The sequence below is a fragment of the Elephas maximus genome, chromosome 17 (assembly GCF_024166365.1).
Source record: "Elephas maximus indicus isolate mEleMax1 chromosome 17, mEleMax1 primary haplotype, whole genome shotgun sequence".
Taxonomy (NCBI): Eukaryota; Metazoa; Chordata; class Mammalia; order Proboscidea; family Elephantidae; genus Elephas; species Elephas maximus.
In genome coordinates, this window is record NC_064835.1 from 1,704,699 (window position 1) to 1,728,086 (window position 23,388).

The following is a 23,388-nucleotide window of genomic DNA, read 5'->3' on the forward strand; positions in this document are numbered from 1 at the left end:
CAACCCTAAACCCCTAACAACAAACAATCCTAACCCCCGAACAACCAACAACACTAACCCCCTAACCACAATAAAGACTATCACCCTAATAACAAAAACCACTAAACCCCAACAAGAAACAACCCTAAACCCCTAACAACAAACAACACTAACCCCCTAACAACAAACATCCCTAACCAAACAACAAACGAACCTAACCCACTAACAACAAACAACACTAACACCCTAACAACAAACAACCCTAACCCCCTAACAACAAACAACACTAACACCCTAACCAGAAACAACCCTAACCCCCTAACAACAAACAACACTAACCCCATAACAACAAACAACCCTAAACCCCTAACATCAAAGAACACTAACACCCTAACAACAAACAACCCTAACCCCCTAACAACAAACACTAACCCTCAAACAACAAACAACCATAACCCCTAAAAATCAAAAACACTAACCCACTAACAACAAACAACCCTAAACCACTAACAACAAACAACCCTAACACCCTAACAACAAACAACACTAACCCTCTAACAACAAACAACCCTAAACCCCTAACATCAAACAACACTAACCCCCTAACAACACAAAACACTAACACCCTAACAACAAACAACACTAACACCCTAACAACAAAAACCACTAAACCCCAACAAGAAACAACCCTAAACCCCTAACAACAAACAACACTAACCCCCTAACAACAAACAACACTAACACCCTAACAACAACCAACCCTAACTCCCTAAGAACAAACAACACTAACGCCCTAAGAACAAACAACACTAACCCCCAGCAACGAACAATACTAACCCCCTAACAACACAAAACCTAACCTCTTATAAACAAACAACCCTAACCCACTAACAACAAACAACCCTTACACCCTAACAACAAACAACACTAACCCCCTAACAACAAACAACACTAACACCCTATCAACAAACAACCCTATCCCCCTAACAACAAACACTAACCCCCAAACAACAAACAACCCTAACCCCCTAACAACAAACAATCCTAACCCCCGAACAACCAACAACACTAACCCCCTAACCACAATAAAGACTAACACCCTAACAACAAAAACCACTAAACCCCAACAAGAAACAACCCTAAACCCCTAACGACAAACAACACTAACCCCCTAACAACAAACAACCCTAACCAAACAACAAACAAACCTAACCCACTAACAACAAACAACTCTAACACCCGAACAACAAACAACCCTAACCCCCTAACAACAAACAACACTAACACCCTAACCAGAAACAACCCTAACCCCCTAACAACAAACAACACTAACCCCCTAACAACAAACATCCCTAAACCCCTAACATCAAAGAACACTAACACCCTAACAACAAACAACCCTAACCCCCAACAACAAACACTAACCCCCAAACAACAAACAACCATAACCCCTAAACCAAAAACACTAACCCACTAACAACAAACAACCCTAAACCACTAACAACAAACAACCCTAACACCCGAACAACAAACAACACTAACCCTCTAACAACAAACAACCCTAAACCCCTAACATCAAACAACACTAACCCCCTAACAACACAAAACACTAACACCCTAAAAACAAACAACACTAACACCCTAACAACAAAAACCACTAAACCCCAACAAGAAACAACCCTAAACCCCTAACAACAAACAACACTAACCCCCTAACAACAAACAACACTAACACCCTAACAACAACCAACCCTAACTCCCTAAGAACAAACAACACTAACGCCCTAAGAACAAACAACACTAACCCCCAGCAACGAACAATACTAACCCCCTAACAACACAAAACCTAAGCTCTTATCAACAAACAACCCTAACCCACTAACAACAAACAACCCTAACACCCTAACAACAAACAACCCTAAACCCCTAACATCAAAGAACACTAACACCCTAACAACAAACAACCCTAGCCCCCTAACAACAAACACTAACCCCCAAACAACAAACAACCCTAACCCCTAAAAACCAAAAACACTAACCCACTAACAACAAACAACCCTAACCCACTAACAACAAACAACCCTAACCCCCTAACAACAAACAACCCTAAACCCCTAACATCAAACAACACTAACCCCCTAACAACACAAAACACTAACACCCTAACAACAAACAACACTAACACCCTAACAACAAAAACCACTAAACCCCAACAAGAAACAACCCGAAACCCCTAACAACAAACACTAACCCCCTAACAACAAACAACACTAAACCCCTAACAAGAAACTGCCCTAACCCCGTAAGAACAAACAACACTAACCCCGTAACAACAAACAACCCTAACCCCAAACAACAAACAACCCTAACCCCCTAACAACAAACAATCCTAACCCCCGAACAACCAACAACACTAACCCCCTAACCACAATAAAGACTAACACCCTAACAACAAAAACCACTAAACCCCAACAAGAAACAACCCTAAACCCCTAACAACAAACAACAATAACCCCCTAACAACAAACAACACTAACCAAACAACAAACAAACCTAACCCACTAACAACAAACAACACTAACACCCTAACAACAAACAACCCTAACACCCTAACAACAAACAACACAAACACCCTAACCAGAAACAACCCTAACCCCCTAACAACAAACAACACTAACCCCCTAACAACAAACAACTCTAAACCCCTAACATCAAAGAACACTAACACCCTAACAACAAACAACCCTAACCCCCTAACAACAAACACTATCCCCCAAACAACAAACAAGCATAACACCTAAAAAACAAAAACACTAACCCACGAACAACAAACAACCCTAAACCACTAACAACAAACAACCCTAACACCCTAACAACAAACAACACTAACCCTCTAACAACAAACAACCCTAAACCCCTAACATCAAACAACACTAACCCCCTAACAACACAAAACACTAACACCCTAACAACAAACAACACTAACACCCTAACAACAAAAACCACTAAACCCCAACAAGAAACAACCCTAAACCCCTAACAACAAACAACACTAACCCCCTAACAACAAACAACACTAACACCCTAACAACAACCAACCCTAACTCCATAAGAACAAACAACACTAACGCCCTAAGAACAACACTAACCCCCAGCATGAACAATACTAACCCCCTAACAACACAAAACCTAACCTCTTATCAACAAACAACCCTAACCCACTAACAACAAACAACCCTAACACCCTAACAACAAACAACACTAACCCCCTAACAACAAACAACCCTAAACCCCTAACATCAAAGAACACTAACACCCTAACAACAAACAACCCTAGCCCCCTAACAACAAACACTAACCCCCAAACAACAAACAACCCTAACCCCTAAAAACCAAAAACACTAACCCACTAACAACAAACAACCCTAACCCACTAACAACAAACACCCCTAACCCCCTAACAACAAACAACCCTAAACCCCTAACATCAAACAACACTAACCCCCTAACAACACAAAACACTAACACCCTAACAACAAACAACACTAACACCCTAACAACAAAAACCACTAAATCCCAACAAGAAACAACCCTAAACCCCTAACAACAAACACTAACACCCTAACAACAAACAACACTAAACCCCTAACAAGAAACTGCCCTAACCCCGTAAGAACAAACAACACTAACCCCGTAACAACAAACAACCCTAACCCCCAAACAACAAACAACCCTAACCCCCTAACAACAAACAATCCTAACCCCCGAACAACCAACAACACTAACCCCCTAACCACAATAAAGACTAACACCCTAACAACAAAAACCACTAAACCCCAACAAGAAACAACCCTAAACCCCTAACGACAAACAACACTAACCCCCTAACAACAAACAACCCTAACCAAACAACAAACAAACCTAACCCACTAACAACAAACAACACTAACACCCGAACAACAAACAACCCTAACCCCCTAACAACAAACAACACTAACACCCTAACCAGAAACAACCCTAACCCCCTAACAACAAACAACACTAACCCCCTAACAACAAACATCCCTAAACCCCTAACATCAAAGAACACTAACACCCTAACAACAAACAACCCTAACCCCCAACAACAAACACTAACCCCCAAACAACAAACAACCATAACCCCTAAACCAAAAACACTAACCCACTAACAACAAACAACCCTAAACCACTAACAACAAACAACCCTAACACCCGAACAACAAACAACACTAACCCTCTAACAACAAACAACCCTAAACCCCTAACATCAAACAACACTAACCCCCTAACAACACAAAACACTAACGCCCTAACAACAAACAACACTAACACCCTAACAACAAAAACCACTAAACCCCAACAAGAAACAACCCTAAACCCCTAACAACAAACACTAACCCCCTAACAACAAACAACACTAAACCCCTAACAAGAAACTGCCCTAACCCCGTAAGAACAAACAACACTAACCCCGTAACAACAAACAACCCTAACCCCAAACAACAAACAACCCTAACCCCCTAACAACAAACAATCCTAACCCCCGAACAACCAACAACACTAACCCCCTAACCACAATAAAGACTAACACCCTAAGAACAAAAACCACTAAACCCCAACAAGAAACAACCCTAAACCCCTAACAACAAACAACACTAACCCCCTAACAACAAACAACCCTAACCAAACAACAAACAAACCTAACCCACTAACAACAAACAACACTAACACCCTAACAACAAACAACCCTAACCCCCTAACAACAAACAACACAAACACCCTAACCAGAAACAACCCTAACCCCCTAACAAGAAACAACACTAACCCCCTAACAACAAACAACTCTAAACCCCTAACATCAAAGAACACTAACACCCTAACAACAAACAACCCTAACCCCCTAACTACAAACACTATCCCCCAAACAACAAACAACCATAGCACCTAAAAAACAAAAAACACTAACCCACGAACAACAAACAACCCTAAACTACTAACAACAAACAACCCTAACACCCTAACAACAAACAACACTAACCCTCTAACAACAAACAACCCTAAACCCCTAACATCAAACAACACTAACCCCCTAACAACACAAAACACTAACACCCTAACAACAAACAACACTAACACCCTAACAACAAAAACCACTAAACCCCAACAAGAAACAACCCTAAACCCCTAACAACAAACAACACTAACCCCCTAACAACAAGCAACACTAACACCCTAACAACAACCAACCCTAACTCCCTAAGAACAAACAACACTAACGCCCTAAGAACAAACAACACTAACCCCCAGCATGAACAATACTAACCCCCTAACAACACAAAACCTAACCTCTTATCAACAAACAACCCTAACCCACTAACAACAAACAACCCTAACACCCTAACAACAAACAACACTAACCCCCTAACAACAAACAACCCTAAACCCCTAACATCAAACAACACTAACCCCCTAACAACACAAAACACTAACACCCTAACAACAAACAACACTAACACCCTAACAACAAAAACCACTAAACCCCAACAAGAAACAACCCTAAACCCCTAACGACAAACAACACTAACCCCCTAACAACAAACAACCCTAACCAAACAACAAACAAACCTAACCCACTAACAACAAACAACACTAACACCCGAACAACAAACAACCCTAACCCCCTAACAACAAACAACACTAACACCCTAACCAGAAACAACCCTAACCCCCTAACAACAAACAACAGTAACCCCCTAACAACAAACATCCCTAAACCCCTAACATCAAAGAACACTAACACCCTAACAACAAACAACCCTAACCCCCAACAACAAACACTAACCCCCAAACAACAAACAACCATAACCCCTAAAAACCAAAAACACTAACCCACTAACAACAAACAACCCTAAACCACTAACAACAAACAACCCTAACACCCGAACAACAAACAACACTAACCCTCTAACAACAAACAACCCTAAACCCCTAACATCAAACAACACTAACCCCCTAACAACACAAAACACTAACACCCTAACAACAAACAACACTAACACCCTAACAACAAAAACCACTAAACCCCAACAAGAAACAACCCTAAACCCCTAACAACAAACAACACTAACCCCCTAACAACAAACAACACTAACACCCTAACAACAACCAACCCTAACTCCCTAAGAACAAACAACACTAACGCCCTAAGAACAAACACTAACCCCCAGCAACGAACAATGCTAACCCCCTAACAACACAAAACCTAACCTCTTATCAACAAACAACCCTAACCCACTAACAACAAACAACCCTAACACCCTAACAACAAACAACCCTAAACCCCTAACAACAAACAACCCTAAACCCCTAACATCAAAGAACACTAACACCCTAACAACAAACAACCCTAGCCCCCTAACAACAAACACAAACCCCCAAACAACAAACAACCCTAACCCCTAAAAACCAAAAACACTAACCCACTAACAACAAACAATCCTAACCCACTAACAACAAACAACCCTAACCCCCTAACAACAAACAACCCTAAACCCCTAACATCAAACAACACTAACCCCCTAACAACACAAAACACTAACACCCTAACAACAAACAACACTAACACCCTAACAACAAAAACCACTAAACCCCAACAAGAAACAACCCTAAACCCCTAACAACAAACAACACTAACCCCCTAACAACAAACAACACTAACACCCTAACAACAACCAACCCTAACTCCCTAAGAACAAACAACACTAACGCCCTAAGAACAAACACTAACCCCCAGCAACGAACAATGCTAACCCCCTAACAACACAAAACCTAACCTCTTATCAACAAACAACCCTAACCCACTAACAACAAACAACCCTAACACCCTAACAACAAACAACCCTAAACCCCTAACAACAAACAACCCTAAACCCCTAACATCAAAGAACACTAACACCCTAACAACAAACAACCGTAGCCCCCTAACAACAAACACAAACCCCCAAACAACAAACAACCCTAACCCCTAAAAACCAAAAACACTAACCCACTAACAACAAACAATCCTAACCCACTAACAACAAACAACCCTAACCCCCTAACAACAAACAACCCTAAACCCCTAACATCAAACAACACTAACCCCCTAACAACACAAAACACTAACACCCTAACAACAAACAACACTAACACCCTAACAACAAAAACCACTAAACCCCAACAAGAAACAACCCTAAACCCCTAACAACAAACACTAACCCCCTAACAACAAACAACACTAAACCCCTAACAAGAAACTGCCCTAACCCCGTAAGAACAAACAACACTAACCCCGTAACAACAAACAACCCTAACCCCCAAACAACAAACAACCCTAACCCCCTAACAACAAACAATCCTAACCCCCGAACAACCAACAACACTAACCCCCTAACCACAATAAAGACTAACACCCTAACAACAAAAACCACTAAACCCCAACAAGAAACAACCCTAAACCCCTAACGACAAACAACACTAACCCCCTAACAACAAACAACCCTAACCAAACAACAAACAAACCTAACCCACTAACAACAAACAACACTAACACCCGAACAACAAACAACCCTAACCCCCTAACAACAAACAACACTAACACCCTAACCAGAAACAACCCTAACCCCCTAACAACAAACAACACTAACCCCCTAACAACAAACATCCCTAAACCCCTAACATCAAAGAACACTAACACCCTAACAACAAACAACCCTAACCCCCAACAACAAACACTAACCCCCAAACAACAAACAACCATAACCCCTAAACCAAAAACACTAACCCACTAACAACAAACAACCCTAAACCACTAACAACAAACAACCCTAACACCCGAACAACAAACAACACTAACCCTCTAACAACAAACAACCCTAAACCCCTAACATCAAACAACACTAACCCCCTAACAACACAAAACACTAACACCCTAAAAACAAACAACACTAACACCCTAACAACAAAAACCACTAAACCCCAACAAGAAACAACCCTAAACCCCTAACAACAAACAACACTAACCCCCTAACAACAAACAACCCTAACCAAACAACAAACAAACCTAACAGACTAACAACAAACAACACTAACACCCTCACAACAAAAACCACTAAACCCCAACAAGAAACAACCCTAAACCCCTAACAACAAACAACACTAACCCCCTAACAACAAACAACCCTAACCAAACAACAAACAAACCTAACCCACTAACAACAAACAACCCTAACCCCCTAACAACAAACAACACTAACCCCCTAACAACAAACAACCCTAAATCCCTAACATCAAAGAACACTAACCCCCTAACAACACAAAACACTAACACCCTAACAACAAACACTAACCCCCAAACAACAAACAACCCTAACCCCTAAAAACCAAAAACACTAAACCACTAACAACAAACAACCCTAACCCACTAACAACAAACAACCCAGCACCCTAACAACAAACACCAGTAACCCCCTAACAAGAAACAACCCTAAACCCGTAACATCAAAGAACACTAACACCCTAACAACAAACAACCCTAGCCCCCTAACAACAAACACTAACCCCCAAACAACAAACAACCCTAACCCCTAAAAACCAAAAACACTAACCCACTAACAACAAACAACCCTAACCCACTAACAACAAACAACCCTAACCCCCTAACAACAAACAACCCTAAACCCCTAACATCAAACAACACTAACCCCCTTACAACACAAAACACTAACACCCTAACAACAAACAACACTAACACCCTAACAACAAAAACCACTAAACCCCAACAAGAAACAACCCTAAACCCCTAACAACAAACACTAACCCCCTAACAACAAACAACACTAAACCCCTAACAAGAAACTAACCTAACCCCGTAACAACAAACAACACTAACCCCGTAACAACAAACAACCCTAACCCCCAAACAACAAACAACCCTAAACCCCTAACAACAAACAATCCTAACCCCCGAACAACCAACAACACTAACCCCCTAACCACAATAAAGACTATCACCCTAATAACAAAAACCACTAAACCCCAACAAGAAACAACCCTAAACCCCTAACAACAAACAACACTAACCCCCTAACAACAAACAACCCTAACCCAACAACAAACAAACCTATCCCACTAACAACAAACAACACTAACACCCTAACAACAAACAACCCTAACCCCCTAACAACAAACAACACAAACACCCTAACCAGAAACAACCCTAACCCCCTAACAACAAACAACACTAACCCCCTAACAACAAACAACTCTAAACCCCTAACATCAAAGAACACTAACACCCTAACAACAAACAACCCTAACCCCCTAACAACAAACACTATCCCCCAAACAACAAACAACCATAGCACCTAAAAAACAAAAAACACTAACCCACGAACAACAAACAACCCTAAACTACTAACAACAAACAACCCTAACACCCTAACAACAAACAACACTAACCCTCTAACAACAAACAACCCTAAACCCCTAACATCAAACAACACTAACCCCCTAACAACACAAAACACTAACACCCTAACAACAAACAACACTAACACCCTAACAACAAAAACCACTAAACCCCAACAAGAAACAACCCTAAACCCCTAACAACAAACAACACTAACCCCCTAACAACAAGCAACACTAACACCCTAACAACAACCAACCGTAACTCCCTAAGAACAAACAACACTAACGCCCTAAGAACAAACAACACTAACCCCCAGCATGAACAATACTAACCCCCTAACAACACAAAACCTAACCTCTTATCAACAAACAACCCTAACCCACTAACAACAAACAACCCTAACACCCTAACAACAAACAACACTAACCCCCTAACAACAAACAACCCTAAACCCCTAACATCAAAGAACACTAACACCCTAACAACAAACAACCCTAGCTCCCAACAACAAACACTAACCCCCAAACAACAAACAACCCTAACCCCTAAAAACCAAAAACACTAACCCACTAACAACAAACAACCCTAACACCCTAACAACAAACAACCCTAACCCCCTAACAACAAACAACCCTAAACCCCTAACATCAAACAACACTAACCCCCTAACAACACAAAACACTAACACCCTAACAACAAACAACACTAACACCCTAACAACAAAAACCACTAAACCCCAACAAGAAACAACCCTAAACCCCTAACAACAAACACTAACCCCCTAACAACAAACAACACTAACACCCTAACAACAAACAACCCTAACCCTCTAACAACAAACAACACTAACACCCTAACAACAAACAAACCTAACCCCCTAACAACAAACAACACTAACCCCCTAACAACAAACAACCCTAAACCCCTAACATCAAAGAACACTAACACCCTAACAACAAACAACCCTAACCCTCTAACAACAAACACTAACCCCCAAACAACAAACAACCCTAACCCCTAAAAACCAAAAAAACTAACCCACTAACAACAAACAACCCTAACACCCTAACAACAAACAACAATAACCCCCTAACAACACAAAACACTAACACCCTAACAACAAACAACACTAACACCCTAACAACAGAAACCACTAAACCCCAACAAGAAACAACCCTAAACCCCTAACAAAAAACACTAACCCCCTAACAACAAACAACACTGAACCCCTAACAAGAAAATACCCTAACCCCGTAACAACAAACAACACTAAACCGTAACAACAAACAACCCTAACCCACAAACAACAAACAACCCTAAACCCCAAACAACAAACAACCCTAACCCCTTAAGAACAAACAATGCTAACCCCCCGAACAACCAACAACACTAACCCCCTAACCACAATAAACACTAACACCCTAACAACAAAAACCACTAAACCCCAACAAGAAACAACCCTAAACCCCTAACAACAAACAACCCTAACCCCCTAACAAAAAACAACCCTAACCAAACAACAAAAAACCCTAACCCACCAACAACAAACAACACTAACACCCTAACAACAAACAACCCTAACTCCCTAACAACAAACAACACTAACCCCCTAACAACAAACAACCCTAAACCCCTAACATCAAACAACACTAACCCCCTAACAACACAAAACACTAACACCCTAACAAGAAACAACACTAACACCCTAACAACAAAAAACCCTAAACCCCAACAAGAAACAACCCTAAACCCCTAACAACAAAGACTAACCCCCTAACAAAAAACAACACTAAACCCCGAACAAGAAACTACCCTAACCCCGTAACAACAAACAACACTAACCCCGTAACAAGAAACAACCCTAACCCCCTAACAACGAACAACACTAACCCCCTAACAACAAACAACACTAAACCCCTAACACCAAAGAACACTAACACCCTAACAACAAACAACCCTAACCCCCTAACAACAAACACTAACCCCCAAACAACAAACAACCCTAACCCCTGAAAACCAAAAACACTAACCCACTAACAACAAACAACCCTAAACCACTAACAACAAACAACCCTAACACCCTAACAACAAACAACACTAACCCCCTGACAACAAACAACCCTAAACCCCTAACATCAAACAACACTAACCCCCTAACAACACAAAACACTAACACCGTAAGAACAAACAACACTAACACCCTAACAACAAAAACCACTAAACCAAAACAAGAAACAACCCTAAACCCCTAACAACAAACAACACTAAACCCCTAACAACATACAATCCTAACCAAACAACAAAAAACCCTAAACCACTAACAACAAACAACACTAACACCCTAACAACAAACAACCCTAAACCCCTAACATCAAAGAACACTAACACCCTAACAACAAACAACCCTAACCCCCTAACAACAAACACTAACCCCCAAACAACAAACAACCCTAACCCCTAAAAACCAAAAACACTAACCCACTAACAACAAACAACCCTAAACCTCTAACAACAAACAACCCTAACACCCTAACAACAAACAACACTAAACCCCTAAAAACAAACAAACCTAAACCCCTAACATCAAACAACACTAACCCCTTGACAACACAAAACACTAACACCCTAACAACAAACAACACTAACACCCTAACAACAAAAACCACTAAACCCCAACAAGAAACAACCCGAAACCCCTAACAACAAAGACTAACCCCCTAACAACAAACAACACTAACAGCCTAACAACAAACAACCCTAACCCCCTAACAACAAACAACACTAACACCCTAACAACAAACAAACCTAACCCCCTAACAACAAACAACACTAACCCCCTAACAACAAACAATCCTAAACCCCTAACATCAAAGAACACTAACACCCTAACAACAAACAACCCTAACCCCCTAACAACAAACACTAACCCCCAAACAACAAACAACCCTAACCCCTAAAAACCAAAAACACTAACCCACTAACAACAAACAACCCTAAACCTCTAACAACAAACAACCCTAACACCCTAACAACAAACAACACTAAACCCCTAACAACAAACAAACCTAAACCCCTAACATCAAACAACACTAACCCCCTGACAACACAAAACACTAACACCCTAACAACAAACAACACTAACACCCTAACAACAAAAACCACTAAACCCCAACAAGAAACAACCCGAAACCCCTAACAACAAACACTAACCCCCTAACAACAAACAACACTAACACCCTAACAACAAACAACCCTAACCCCCTAACAACAAACAACACTAACACCCTAACAACAAACAAACCTAACCCCCTAACAACAAACAACACTAACCCCCTAACAACAAACAATCCTAAACCCCTAACATCAAAGAACATTAACACCCTAACAACAAACAACCCTACCCCCCTAACAACAAACACTAACCCCCAAACAACAAACAACCCTAACCCCTAAAAACCAAAAAAACTAACCCACTAACAACAAACAACCCTAACCCACTAACAACAAACAACCCTAACACCCTAACAACAAACAACACTAACCCCCTACCAACAAACAACCCTTAACCCCTAACATCAAACAACACTAACCCCCTAACAACACAAAACACTAACACCCTAACAACAAACAGCACTAACAACCTAACAACAGAAACCACTAAACCCCAACAAGAAACAACACTAAACCCCTAACAGAAAACACTAACCCCCTAACAACAAACAACACTGAACCCCTAACAAGAAAATACCCTAACCCCGTAACAACAAACAACACTAAACCGTAACAACAAACAACCCTAACCCACAAACAACAAACAACCCTAAACCCCAAACAACAAACAACCCTAACCCCTTAAGAACAAACAATGCTAACCCCCCGAACAACCAACAACACTAACCCCCTAACCAAAATAAACACTAACACCCTAACAACAAAAACCACTAAACCCCAACAAGAAACAACCCTAAACCCCTAACAACAAACAACACTAACCCCCTAACAAAAAACAACCCTAACCAAACAACAAAAAACCCTAACCCACCAACAACAAACAACACTAGCACCCGAACAACAAACAACCCTAACTCCCTAACAACAAACAACACTAGCCCCCTAACAACAAACAAACCTAAACCCCTAACATCAAACAGCACTAACCCCCTAACAACGCAAAACACTAACACCCTAACAACAAACAACACTAACACCCTAACAACAAAAAACCCTAAACCCCAACAAGAAACGACCCTAAACCCCTAACGACAAACACTAACCCCCTAACAAAAAACAACACTAAACCCCGAACAAGAAACTACCCTAACCCCGTAACAACAAACAACACTAACCCCGTAACAAGAAACAACCCTAACCCCCTAACAACAAACACTAACCCCCAAACAACAAACAACCCTAACCCCTGAAAACCAAAAACACTAACCCACTAACAACAAACAACCCTAAACCACTAACAACAAACAACCCTAACACCCTAACAACAAACAACACTAACCCCCTAACAACAAACAACCCTAAACCCCTAACATCAAACAACACAAACCCCCTAACAACACAAAACACTAACACCGTAAGAACAAACAACACTAACACCCTAACAACAAAAACCACTAAACCAAAACAAGAAACAACCCTAAACCCCTAACAACAAACAACACTAAACCCCTAACAACATACAATCCTAACCAAACAACAAAAAACCCTAAACCACTAACAACAAACAACACTAACACCCTAACAACAAACAACCCTAACCGCCTAACAACAAACAACACTAACACCCTAACAACAAACAACCCTAACCCCCTAACAACAAACAACACTAACCCCCTAACAACAAACAACCCTAAACCCCTAACATCAAAGAACACTAACACCCTAACAACAAACATCCCTAACCCCCTAACAACAAACACTAACCCCCAAACAACAAACAACCTAACCCCTAAAAACCAAAAAAACTAACCCACAAACAACAAACAACCCTAACCCACTAACAACAAACAACCCTAACACCCTAACAACAAACAACACTAACCCCCTAACAACAAACAACCCTTACCCCCAACATCAAACAACACTAACACCCTAACTACTCAAAACACTAACACCCTAACAACAAACAACACTAACACCGTAACAACAAAAACCACTAAACCCCAACAAGAAACAACCCGAAACCCCTAACAACAAACACTAACCCCCTAACAACAAACAACACTAAACCCCTAACAAGAAACTACCCTAACCCCGTAACAACAAACAACACTAACCCCGTAACAACAAGCAACCCTAACCCCCAAACAACAAACAACCCTAACACCCTAACAACAAACAACCCTAACCCCCTAACAACAAACAACACTAACCCCCTAACAACAAACAACCCTAAACCCCTAACAACAAACAACCCTAAACCCCTAACATCAAACAACACTAACCCCCTAACAACACAAACCACTAACACCCTAACAACAAAAACACTATCCCCCTAACAACAAACAACCCTAACCCCTGAAAACCAAAAACACTAACCCACTAACAACAAACTACCCTAACCCCTAAAAACCAAAAACACTAACCCACTAACAACAAACAACCCTAACCCCCTAACAACAAACAACACTAACCACCTAACAACAAACAACCCTAAACACCTAACATCAAAGAACACTAACACCCTAACAACAAACAACCCTAACCCCCTAACAACAAACACTAACCCCCAAACAACAAACAACCCTAACCCCTAAAAACCAAAAACACTAACCCACTAACAACAAACAACCCTAACCCACTAACAACAAACAACCCTAACACCCTAACAACAAACACTAACCCCCTAACAACAAACAACCCTAAACCCCTAACATCAAAGAACACTAACACCCTAACAACAAACATCCCTAACCCCCTAACAACAAACACTAACCCCCAAACAACAAAGAACCCTAACCCCTAAAAACAAAAAAAACTAACCCACTAACAACAAACAACCCTAACCCACTAACAACAAACAACCCTAACACCCGAACAACAAACAACACTAACCCCTAACAACAAACAACCCTTACCCCCAACATCAAACAACACTAACCCCCTAACTACTCAAAACACTAACACCCTAACAACAAACAACACTAACACCCTAACAACAATAACCACTAAACCCCAACAAGAAACAACCCGAAACCCCTAACAACAAACACTAACCCCCTAACAACAAACAACACTAAACCCCTAACAAGAAACTACCCTAACCCCGTAACAACAAACAACACTAACCCCGTAACAACAAGCAACCCTAACCCCCAAACAACAAACAACCCTAACACCCTAACAACAAACAACCCTAACCCAATAACAACAAACAACACTAAGCCCCTAACATCAAAGAACACTAACACCCTAAAAACAAACAACCCTAACCCCCTAACAACAAACACTAACCCCCAAACAACAAACAACCCTAACCCCTAAAAACCAAAAAAACTAACCCACTAACAACAAACAACCCTAACCCACTAACAACAAACAACACTAACACCCTAACAACAAACAACACTAACCCCCTAACAACAAACAACCCTTACCCCCTAACATCAAACAACACTAACCCCCTAACAACACAAAACACTAAAACCCTAACAACAAACAACACTAACACCCTAACAACAAAAACCACTAAACCCCAACAAGAAACAACCCGAAACCCCTAACAACAAACACTAACCCCCTAACAACAAACAACACTAACACCCTAACAACAAACAACCCTAACCCCCTAACAACAAACAACACTAACACCCTAACAACAAACAAACTTAACCCCCTAACAACACACAACACTAACCCCCTAACAACAAACAATCCTAAACCCCTAACATCAAAGAACATTAACACCCGATCAACAAACAACCCTAACCCCCTAACAACAAACACTAACCCCCAAACAACAAACAATCCTAACCCCTAAAAACCAAAAAAACTAACCGACTAACAACAAACAACCCTAACCCACTAACAACAAACAACCCTAACACCCTAACAACAAACAACACTAACCCCGTAACAACAAACAACCCTTAACCCCTAACATCAAACAACACTAACACCCTAACAACACAAAACACTAACACCGTAAGAACAAACAACACTAACACCCTAACAACAAAAACCACTAAACCAAAACAGGAAACAACCCTAAACGCCTAACAACAAACAACACTAAACCCCTAACAACATACAATCCTAACCAAACAATAAAAAACCCTAAACCACTAACAACAAACAACACTAACACCCTAACAACAAACAACCCTAACCGCCTAACAACAAACAACACTAACACCCTAACAACAAACAACCCTAACCCCCTAACAACAAACAACACTAACCCCCTAACAACAAACAACCCTAAACACCTAACATCAAAGAACACTAACACCCTAACAACAAACAACCCTAACCCCCTAACAAAAAACACTAACCCCCAAACAACAAACAACCCTAACCCCTAAAAACCAAAAACACTAACCCACTAACAACAAACAACCCTAACCCACTAACAACAAACAACCCTAACACCCTAACAACAAACACTAAGCCCTAACAACAAACAACCTTAAACCCCTAACATCAAAGAACACTAACACCCTAACAACAAACATCCCTAACCCCCTAACAACAAACACTAACCCCCAAACAACAAACAACCCTAACCCCTAAAAACCAAAAAAACTAACCCACTAACAACAAACAACCCTAACCCACTAACAACAAACAACCCTAACACCCTAACAACAAACAACACTAACCCCCTAACAACAAACAACCCTTACCCCCAACATCAAACAACACTAACCCCCTAACTACTCAAAACACTAACACCCTAACAACAAACAACACTAACACCCTAACAACAAAAACCACTAAACCCCAACAAGAAACAACCCGAAACCACTAACAACAAACACTAACCCCCTAACAACAAACAACACTAAACCCCTAACAAGAAACTACCCTAACCCCGTAACAACAAACAACACTAACCCCGTAACAACAAGCAACCCTAACCCCCAAACAACAAACAACCCTAACACCCTAACAACAAACAACCCTAACCCCCTAACAACAAACAACACTAAGCCCCTAACAACAAACAACCCTAAACCCCTAACATCAAAGAACACTAACACCCTAAAAACAAACAACCCTAATCCCCTAACAACAAACACTAACCCCCAAACAACAAACAACCCTAACCCCTAAAAACCAAAAAAACTAACCCACTAACAACAAACAACCCTAACCCACTAACAACAAACAACCCTAACACCCTAACAACAAACAACACTAACCCCCTAACAACAAACAACCCTTACCCCCTAACATCAAACAACACTAACCCCCTAACAACACAAAACACTAACACCCTAACAACAAACAACACTAACACTCTAACAACAGAAACCACTAAACCCCAACAAGAAACAACCCTAAACCCCTAACAAAAAACACTAACCCCCTAACAACAAACAACACTGAACACCTAACAAGAAAATACCCTAACCCCGTAACAGCAAACAACACTAAACCGTAACAACAAACAAACCTAACCCCCAAACAACAAACAACCCTAAAGCCCAAACAACAAACAACCCTAACCCCTTAACAACAAACAATCCTAACCCCCCGAACAACCAACAACACTAACCCCCTAACCACAATAAACACTAACACCCTAACAATAAAAACCACTAAACACCAACAAGAAACAACCCTAAACCCCTAACAACAAACAACACTAACCCCCTAACAAAAAACAACCGTAACCAAACTACAAAAAACCCTAACCTACCAACAACAAACAACACAACAACCCTAACAACAAACAACCCTAACTCCCTAACAAAAAACAACGCTAACACCCTAACAACAAACAACCCTAACCCCCTAACAACAAACAACACTAACCCCCTAACAACAAACAACCCTAAACCCCTAACATCAAACAACAATAACCCCCTAACAACACAAAACACTAACACCCTAACAACAAACAACCCTAACACCCTAACAACAAAAACCCCTAAACCCCAACAAGAAACAACTCTAAACCCCTAACAACAAACACTAACCCCCTAACAAAAAACAACACTAAACCCCGAACAAGAAACCACCCTAACCCCGTAACAACAAACAACACTAACCCCGTAACAAGAAACAACCCTAACCCCCTAACAACGAACAACACTAACCCCCTAACAACAAACAACCCTAAACCCCTAACACCAAAGAACACTAACACCCTAACAACAAACAACCCTAACCCCCTAACAACAATCACTAACCCCCAAACAACAAACAACCCTAACCCCTGAAAACCAAAAACACTAACACCCTAACAACAAACAACCCTAACCGCCTAACAACAAACAACACTAACACCCTAACAACAAACAACCCTAACCCCCTAACAACAAACAACACTAACCCCCTAACAACAAACAACCCTAAACACCTAACATCAAAGAACACTAACCCCCTAACAACAAACAACCCTAACCCCCTAACAACAAACACTAACCCCCAAACAAGAAACAACCCTAACCCCTAAAAACCAAAAACACTAACCCACTAACAACAAACAACCCTAACCCACTAACAACAAACAACCCTAACACCCTAACAACAAACACTAATCCCCTAACAACAAACAACCCTAAACCCCTAACATCAAAGAACACTAACACCCTAACAACAAACATCCCTAACCCCCTAACAACAAACACTAACCCCCAAACAACAAACAAACCTAAACCCTAAAAACCAAAAAAACTAACCCACTAACAACAAACAACCCTAACCCACTAACAACAAACAACCCTAACACCCTAACAACAAACAACACTAACCCCCTAACAACAAACAACCCTTACCCCCAACATCAAACAACACTAACCCCCTAACTACTCAAAACACTAACACCCTAACAACAAACAACACTAACACCCTAACAACAAAAACCACTAAACCCCAACAAGAAACAACCCGAAACCCCTAACAACAAACACTAACCCCCTAACAACAAACAACACTAAACCCCTAACAAGAAACTACCCTAACCCCGTAACAACAAACAACACTAACCCCGTAACAACAAACAACCCTAACCCCCAAACAACAAACAACCCTAACACCCTAACAACAAACAACCCTAACCCCCTAACAACAAACAACAGTAAGCCCCTAACAACAAACAACCCTAAACCCCTAACATCAAAGAACACTAACACCCTAAAAACAAACAACCCTAACCCCCTAACAACAAACACTAACCCCCAAACAACAAACAACCCTAACCCCTAAAAACCAAAAAAACTAACCCACTAACAACAAACAACCCTAACACCCTAACAACAAACAACACTAACCCCCTAACAACAAAGAACCCTTACCCCCTAACATCAAACAACACTAACCCCCTAACAACACAAAACACTAACAACCTAACAACAAACAACACTAACACTCTAACAACAGAAACCACTAAACCCCAACAAGAAACAACCCTAAACCCCTAACAAAAAACACTAACCCCCTAACAACAAACAACACTGAACCCCTAACAAGAAAATACCCTAACCCCGTAACAACAAACAACACTAAACCGTAACAACTAACAAACCTAACCCCTAAACAACAAACAACCCTAAACCCCAAACAACAAACAACCCTAACCCCTTAACAACAAACAATCCTAACCGCCCGAACAACCAACAACACTAACCCCCTAACCACAATAAACACTAACACCCTAACAATAAAAACCACTAAACCCCAACAAGAAACAACCCTAAACCCCTAACAACAAACAACACTAACCCCCTAACAAAAAACAACCCTAACCAAACAACAAAAGACCGTAACCTACCAACAACAAACAACACAACAACCCTAACAACAAACAACCCTAACTCCCTAACAAAAAACAACGCTAACACCCTAACAACAAACAACCCTAACCCCCTAACAACAAACAACACTAACCCCCTAACAACAAACAACCCTAAACCCCTAACATCAAACAACACTAACCCCTAACAACACAAAACACTAACACCCTAACAACAAACAACACTAACACCCTAACAACAAAAACCACTAAACCCCAACAAGACACAACCCGAAACCCCTAACAACAAACACTAACCCCCTAACAACAAACAACACTAAACCCCTAACCAGAAACTACCCTAACCCCGTAACAACAAACAACACTAACCCCGTAACAACAAACAGCCCTAACCCCCAAACAACAAACAACCCTAACCCCCTAACAACAAACAATCCTAACCCCCGAACAACCAACAACACTAACCCCCTAACCACAATAAACACTAACACCCTAACAACAAAAACCACTAAACCCCAACAAGAAACAACACTAAACCCCTAAGAACAAACAACACTAACCCCCTAACAACAAACAACCCTAACCAAACAACAAAAACCCTAACCCACTAACAACAAACAACACTAACACCCTAACAACAAACAACCCTAAACCCCTAACAACAAACAACACTAACACCCTAACAACAAACAACCCTAACCCCCTAACAACAAACACTAACCCCCAAACAACAAACAACCCTAACACCTGAAAACCAAAAACACTAACCCACTAACAACAAACAACCCTAAACCACTAACAACAAACAACCCTAACACCCTAACAACAAACAACACTAACCCCCTAACAACAAACAACCCTAAACCCCTAACATCAAACAACACTAACCCCCTAACAACACAAAACACTAACACCGTAAGAACAAACAACACTAACACCCTAACAACAAAAACCGCTAAACCAAAACAAGAAACAACCCTAAACCCCTAACAACAAACAAAACTAAACCCCTAACAACATACAATCCTAACCAAACAACAAAAAACCCTAAACCACTAACAACAAAGAACACTAACACCCTAACAACAAACAACCCTAAACGCCTAACAACAAACAACACTAACACCCTAACAACAAACAACCCTAACCCCCTAACAACAAACAACACTAACCCCCTAACAACAAACAACCCTAAACACCTAACATCAAAGAACACTAACACCCTAACAACAAACAACCCTAACCCCCTAACAACAAACACTAACCCCGAAACAACAAACAACCCTAACCCCTGAAAACCAAAAACACTAACCCACTAACAACAAACAACCCTAAACCACTAACAACAAACAACCCTAACACCCTAACAACAAACAACACTAACCCCCTAACAACAAACAACCCTAAACCCCTAACATCAAACAACACTAACCCCCTAACAACACAAAACACTAACACCGTAAGAACAAACAACACTAACACCCTAACAACAAAAACCACTAAACCAAAACAAGAAACAACCCTAAACCCCTAACAACAAACAACACTAAACCCCTAACAACATACAATCCTAACCGAACAACAAAAAACCCTAAACCACTAACAACAAACAACACTAACACCCTAACAACAAACAACCCTAACCGCCTAACAACAAACAACACTAACACACTAACAACAAACAACCATAACCCCCTAACAACAAACAACACTAACCCCCTAACAACAAACAACCCTAAACCCCTAACATCAAACAACACTAACCCCTAACAACACAAAACACTAACACCCTAACAACAAACAACACTAACACCCTAACAACAAAAACCACTAAACCCCAACAAGACACAACCCGAAACCCCTAACAACAAACACTAACCCCCTAACAACAAACAACACTAAACCCCTAACCAGAAACTACCCTAACCCCGTAACAACAAACAACACTAACCCCGTAACAACAAACAGCCCTAACCCCCAAACAACAAACAACCCTAACCTCCTAACAACAAACAATCCTAACCCCCGAACAACCAACAACACTAACCCCCTAACCACAATAAACACTAACACCCTAACAACAAAAACCACTAAACCCCAACAAGAAACAACACTAAACCCCTAAGAACAAACAACACTAACCCCCTAACAACAAACAACCCTAACCAAAAAACAAAAACCCTAACCCACTAACAACAAACAACACTAACACCCTAACAACAAACAACCCTAACCCCCTAACAACAAACACTAACCCCCAAACAACAAACAACCCTAACCCCTGAAAACCAAAAACACTAACCCACTAACAACAAACAACCCTAAAGCACTAACAACAAACAACACTAACACCCTAACAACAAACAACACTAACCCCCTAACAACAAACAACCCTTACCCCCTAACATCAAACAACACTAACCCCCTAACAACACAAAACACTAAAACCCTAACAACAAACAACACTAACACCCTAACAACAAAAACCACTAAACCCCAACAAGAAACAACCCGAAACCCCTAACAACAAACACTAACCCCCTAACAACAAACAACACTAACACCCTAACAACAAACAACCCTAACCCCCTAACAACAAACAACACTAACACCCTAACAACAAACAAACCTAACCCCCTAACAACAAACAACACTAACCCCCTAACAACAAACAATCCTAAACCCCTAACATCAAAGAACATTAACACCCGATCAACAAACAACCCTAACCCCCTAACAACAAACACTAACCCCCAAACAACAAACAATCCTAACCCCTAAAAACCAAAAAAACTAACCCACTAACAACAAACAACCCTAACCCACTAACAACAAACAACCCTAACACCCTAACAACAAACAACACTAACCCCGTAACAACAAACAACCCTTAACCCCTAACATCAAACAACACTAACACCCTAACAACACAAAACACTAACACCGTAAGAACAAACAACACTAACACCCTAACAACAAACAACCCTAACCCCCTAACAACAAA